Source organism: Corvus cornix, chromosome 13 (genome assembly GCF_000738735.6).
Source record: "Corvus cornix cornix isolate S_Up_H32 chromosome 13, ASM73873v5, whole genome shotgun sequence".
NCBI lineage: Eukaryota > Metazoa > Chordata > Aves > Passeriformes > Corvidae > Corvus > Corvus cornix.
Window position 1 is genome coordinate 13,961,461 of NC_046343.1, and position 6,395 is coordinate 13,967,855.

At 48.7% G+C, this 6,395-nt stretch overlaps 1 long non-coding RNA gene across 1 annotated transcript; it reads left to right on the forward strand.

Moving 5' to 3' along the window:
• The first annotated feature begins 233 nt into the window (after positions 1-233).
• Positions 234-5,101, forward strand: LOC109146074. The gene is made up of 6 exons (XR_005603031.1): positions 234-740; positions 820-861; positions 955-1,280; positions 1,358-1,612; positions 1,979-2,296; positions 5,031-5,101. It is a non-coding gene; the product is annotated as an uncharacterized LOC109146074 (long non-coding RNA).
• Positions 5,102-6,395: the final 1,294 nt, after the last annotated feature.

The following is a 6,395-nucleotide window of genomic DNA, read 5'->3' on the forward strand; positions in this document are numbered from 1 at the left end:
TCCTTTCCAGCTGTGAGTTGTAATGTCCTGGGGCTTATAAGATTGTAAGGATATGGGGAGCATTCTGAATGTAGCATTGTCTTGCAGCTGTCTTGATCATTGTGACCGACAGTTCTTATAATAGGTCACTCTATTACAGTCTTTTCTTCTGCTCCTTAGAGCAGCTTCCGTCTACTGTTGCTATGCCATCGGTTATCTCTTTTGGCGTCATCTCGGTCCTTACCGTCATTCTTCTCCCTGAGAGCTTTTTTTATCATCCTAGTGTCACACTGTTTGTAGTATAATGTGTAGTTTGTGTTTAGCCTGAAACTGCTCTGCCCTGTGGAGTAGACTGGGGGGGTAGGTGGAGTAGAAAGAAGACTTTACGGGGAACTTTTTGCTTTGTTTAGCCACCTGAGCCACACCTCAGATGGAGCAACCGCGGCCGGTCCATGTGGGGCTCGGAAGGAGTGGTATGGCGGTGTCTTGCAGTTTTCTAGCCCTTTGTCTCAATGCATGCTCTTGTTGGATCCCAGGTGGTGTGCTTTGAGAAATGAGAACTTGGGAAAGGGAGGTATAAATGGTGGTAATGTAGGGTGTAGTTTGGCTTCTAGATGGTATTCCCAGATTGACACAGGATGGCTAGAGCTGTTAGGTTCTCATGCAGCACTTTGGCCTTTGTCATTGCTTTCTTTCAGATGCAAATGGATTAAATCCATGGCAGAGCACCCCACACTGGGAGAGGGGGGTCCTGCAGGAAGGTCAGTCACCACTTGTCTTTGCGGGGCAAGTTGTAAATGGTGGCTGTGTTACAGCATTGTTCTTTGTCTTTATTTATAGGAGGTAAAGCTTGATCTCAGCAGTCAAGGTGAAGCAAGTGAGGTAAGCGGTGACCGTTGGAGAGTAAAAGTTGTTATTCCTTGGATGCCAGGTTCTGGTGCAGCTCTAAGCATCCATTGTCATTGTGTGTTTTAGGCGGTCCACTTGTATTATGCTGCACCCCCTCACCGACCGGCCAATGGACCTGGCTTGCCAACCTTGTGAGCCGTTGGTAAACATTATGGGACTCTGCAATGAAGCCTTTACCTTTTCCATTCAAAGGTGCTGTCCGGGTAGCCTTGGGCAATGGCCGAGGAGTTGCGGCGAGTCGGGGAGGGAGGAGGAGCGAGGGTCTGCTCAAGTTTCAGCAATGCCTCATCGTCACGTCTCCCCTTAACACAGGCATACCCTGTGGAGACTGCATCAGCCCTGGAACGCAGCCAAAGCGTGCGGCCCCAGGACCATGGCCTTCTTAGGAGATGGTGAGTAGCGGAATTGTCGGGGTTTGGCTGATGTGCCACTAAGTTTGTGCACTGATGTTTGGTTTTCTTTATTGTAGCCGACTAAGAGACAACAGCCCGGTGACGGCAGGAGCTTCCCGGATGGCGAGGCTGCCTTCTTTTGTGCCTGAAGATTTGCATCCCCAGACATCCGAGAGATTGAGGGCTATGACCCAGAGAGGGGATGAGAGCAGGGTGTTGGGTCGGGGCTCACTGCGAGGGATTTTTGAGTCGGCTTTGGAGGCGGGGTTGTCCAAGAAGGGGCCCCTAAGGCCACATAAGGGGAAAGTCTCCCTTTTGATCACAATGCTGAGGTACGCAGGGCAGGGCAGACCCAGTGCATGTTGTGTCATATGTCTATCATGCGTTCTGTGTCGTGTTTTCTACCTTAGCCCTTCGATGTGTTTGCGGTCATTCTTTTCGCTGAGGGTTTTCTCTCCTCGTCGTCTCCTCATTTGTCATCTGCTGTGTCACGGGTGTCTGCATGGGTTTGGTCCGGAGCTGCTCTGCCCTGCTGCACAGTCTGGCATATAGGTGTAATAGGACAAGGCCCGGGGACTTGAAATTTGTAGTGTAGAGTGTAGTTTGGCCTCTAGATGGCATTCCTAGATTGACACAGGATGGCTGGAGCTGTTAAGTTCTCATGCAGCACTTTGACTTTTTTCATCGCTTTCTTTCAGATGCAGATGGATTAAATCCATGGCAGAGCGCCCCACACCGGGAGAGGGGGGTCCCGCAAAAAGGTCAGTCGCTGTTTGTGTTTGCTGGGCAAGTGTAAACGGTGGCTATGTTACAGCATTGTTCTTTGTCTTTGTTTTTAGGAGGTAAAGCCAGATAGCAGCAGTCAAAGTGAAGTGAGCGAGGTAAGCGGTGACCAGTGGAAAGAAAAAGTTGTTATTCCTTGGGTGTCAAGTTCTGGTACAGCTCTAAGCATCCATCTAAGCTCAGCTAGCCAAAATCCTTAAGGAGAAAGAAAAGCAACTCCAGCTGCAACAGAGGTAAGAGTGGCAGGGTGAAATGTCTGGTTTAGCAATGAAAGAAAAGAAAAGATGATGTCCCAGCCCATTTCCTGTGACCTTTCCCTCTAGACTGTGGGATGTGTGTTAATGTTAGAGCTGATTGGTGTGTTAAGTGAAATGTGTGCGCTTGGGTCCCAGAGGATTAAAATGAACACTTTAATTTAATGGAAGCCTTTCATTAACATGTGCTCACCTGAAATCACTTAAAACTGTTTTGGCCTGTCTGAAACAAAAACTGTGCACTGAGCCAAAGTTAAAATAGGTGGAGCCTTTTTGGTAGTGGAGCAGTTGCCTGAATTCCTTGGTTATTTGAATTCATGGTTTTGTGCTGTCCAGGCAGGTGGGTGTGAAAGCTGTACATGTATTTATAGCAAAGCAGCAATTCTGGTCCTGTGTTCAGATTTGCTGTTCAAAGCTGTGGTTAAACCCAGCCCAGCCCTGCTCCTGCTGCTCCCTGGGAGCTGCAGGGGTCAGACAGGTGAAGGAGAGTTGGGTTGTCAGCTTTAACTCAGCACAAAGTAAAAACATCTTGCTGAGTTGCACAATGATTTCCTGTGGCAGCGGAGAAAGTGGGAGAAGCAGAGAAACCTCAGCAGAATTCTGCATGGGGCACCTGATCTCCTTTCCACTTTGCCCTGGGAATGCATTTTAATGCTTCCTCCCAGGTTAATGATTGTTTCAACAAGCAGATCCAGAGGCAAAAGTAACGCAGCACATCAGTTTTCCATGAAATTCTAGTGTGCCAGGATCATCTCTGCCCTGCTTTGGTTTGATTTTTGGGAGCTGCAGAGGGACAGGGTCACTCCCAGTGCCACTCCTTGCACCTGGAATTCCTGAGAGCTTGGTCACTGCCACTTCCAGCTCTTCCCACTGCCAGGATGGGAGTATGGAGAGCATTCCCAGCTTGTGCTGCCTCCTGATGGGGCAGGGAAGGGTGGCACCTGGCAAGCAGGGCTCTTTGGCCTCCTCAGCTGCTCCAGCTCAGCAGCAGTTGTGAGTCAGGCCTGAAAGCCTGCCTGGAGTGGAGGCTCATTAGCTTGTGAGTGATGTAAAGTGATTGATTCTGAAATGAATTTTGATCCAGTGAGTAATTGTGAAGTAATTAGAATCACCCAGTATTGTGGCCAGGTCGGGAGTGCTTGGACTCTGACACTTGGCTCCATTTGGAGGCAGAGTCTGTTCAGAGACTCAAGATTTTTAGGCTAAGGTTGAGTTAAAGGCTCACATTATTTCCTTGTTCCTTTTCTGCCCTGTTTCTGGTAAATTCTGTAGCTTACCACTGAAGGATGGTGAATTGAGGGTGCAATTCCTTATTCTGGTCCTTGGCCTTGGGTCTGAGTGTAGGATCACTTAATGTGAGAGTTACAGGCCTGGCCAGTCTGGCACTAAAGGAGGTTTTGGGCTCTCAGTGAGGGACACATGCTGGGAAAAATTTTCTTGTGAAAGGGAGCCTGAGTAACCCCCAGGTGGGAGCAGGGTTTAATCCTGGTGCACCAGGCTGGGTTCTCAGGGCTTGTATAACCATGAGCTCCTCAGCTGTGCCAGGAGGGATCCTGTTCCTTGGCTGCCAGTGCTGCACTTCCAAGGATGGAGCTTTTCCTTCATGGAGAAACAACTTCCTGGGCCACACCAGAGCTTTTTGTGTCACCTGCTTTGGGAGGTTCTTCCTTGCCCGTGGAGAAGTTGGGTCTCCCACAGGTCTGCTGTGGAGCACCTGTGCTACCACCTTTGAAGAGCCACACTGGAGGTGTCAGTGAGCCCCTCAGTGCCTGCCCAGCCTAGAGCAGGGCTGGGAGGGCAGGGGGCTCAGGGAGTGCTCATTGCTGGTGGTGTTGGAGCTCTGAGCCCAGCCCTGAGCTGGGTTTGTGGCTCTGAGGGCACGGGGAGTGTCCGGAGCAGGCCTGGCCTGGGCAGAGTAGGAACTCCTGGAGTAACTCCTGAGTAACCCACACCTTCCACATGAGAGGGAGGCACTCCCAGAGTCAGGCGCTGTCTCCTCAGAGGTGCTTTGGGGTTTAATTCTGTTCTCACAGTGACTCCTCTCACCTGGGAACCCCATGGTTACCTACAGAGGGTCTGAGGCCTTAGGGATGTAAATATGGACAGGAGGGATTGGAATCTGCATATCAGGGAGTCTTCCCCTTGCCCACAGGAGAGTGTGCAGAACTCTTCTGTGTGATGATAATGTTTTCATACTTCAGGTGTGAAAATAAAAAATTGGAGAAATCTCGTTTTTCTGGCAGCACACAAAGAACTTTCTTCTGTGTCACCACTAAAACTCTATGAGGGGATGAACACCTGGGAATCTGAAAGACACATACCTGGAAAGCATCAATATGAATGGATTTTTCTGCTTCTTTTTGCACTTGAAAGAAAGGTGAAAGTTACAGGCTGAGTCAAGCTTTTACCCTTTATTTCAATCAATTCAGTTATTGCTAAATATGGCTACACACAAATTTTGTACCCTTTTCTCCTGTGCCTTTTGCATCCCAGCTGCTGTTGTCCATACAAAAGGAGGCAAAGGGGAGAGTAGAGCATAAATAGCACAGAAAATGAGAGGTGAATTGCTGGGTTTTCCTCCCCTTTGCTCTGCTTTGCACGGGACTGAGCTGCCCAGTGCCCTTTGAATATTGAACTCAGCCTCACTGTGCTGCTAGTTATTTCATTTTCCTATTGCATTAATCAGAGCCATTATTTTTGCCCCCTTAATTAGCACTGGAGAAAGTGCTGCAGAAAAGAAGACCAAGAAAAAAAGGTATGTGGGCACTGGTGGGGACTGGTCCTGCACCGGCTGTTCCAGCAGGACTTTTGGGGGGGGGGGGGGCGGCAAAAGTCAACTTTACAAATTATTTTTGGTTTTATTGCTTTGAGCCTGTTAGAGGCTTTTGTCTGACAGACATCTGGAGAATTTCTACTCCTCCCTGTCCAAAAACTCTCAAGTTTTTACTCTCTGTTTTCCTCCCTGCTGATTTTCCTCCCCCTGCGTGATCTTGCTGTAGTAATAAAAGTCTTCCTATTTCTGCCTCAGAGTGCATCAGGAGGCTCTGAAACAAGACTGGCTCAGGGTTTCTGGTCCCTCAGTGCTCCACCTGCCCATCCTGCTCTGACTTGTGCTGTCTTCATTCCCTTCTCCTGCCAGTTCTCTCTCTCTCAAGCTCTGTGTAGCGAATGCAATAAAACATCTAAAACACTCCAACCCCATAACCAAACCCCCTTGATCCCAAACTAAACCAAAATCCAGGAAATAACCCTGCCCCTCTCCAAGTCCTGGTTGGAGCCAAGAACTCTTTGCACATTGTTTGTACTTTATGTTTACTTGGGAATTTGCTTTCTTAGCAAATGGAAAGGAGGAACAGCCAGAACTGTGGCTCTAACACTCCTGGGATCGTGTTGGGAGTTTGACTCTGGGGAAAGTCTGTGCAGTAACAGCCCCAGCATCTCTTCCCCTTTATTGTCAGTTCTCTGTCTCGCAGTCTGATCTCACCCAGTTTTCAGGAGGTGTTTAAAGGCCAGGCCTTTGCTGTGTGTGGCAGGCAGGAAATAAGGCAGAGCAGATGTCTAAAAGGCTCCTTTATTCCAGGCTGCCCTGTGGAATGTGCTTTGTTGGAATGCTGGGCTGCTGTCTCAGTGTGTTTTAGCCAAGGCTGCTTTCCCAGAAGTGCCAGTTTATTGCTAGAGTTACTCAGGACTGGTGAGATCATGAATTAACTGGTTTTGAGCTGGGCGGCTCAGGCCTCTTCCTGCCTCAGCTTCCTCAGGTGCTGCAGCCTGTGCTGGCATGATTTACCGAGTATTTGAGCTCCAAACCAGTGCAACAATGAGCAGAGCAGAAGGGTTCGTGGAGAAGGGGGTGGTTTTGCCACTTTTCCCTTGAAGTGGGGGGGTGTATGAGAAGAAAAAGGATTTAAATGGAGGAGAAAACACTCAGTTTCTGTAATTGTGTTTGAACTTAGGAGGATCCCACTTCATCTATGATTTGGAGGGTCTCAATTGAAGGAACACACAACGTTTTCATGATTTTGTATCTCAATTGGCAGGGAATCACCGTTTTCCATTATTTTTGTATCAAAATGGAAGA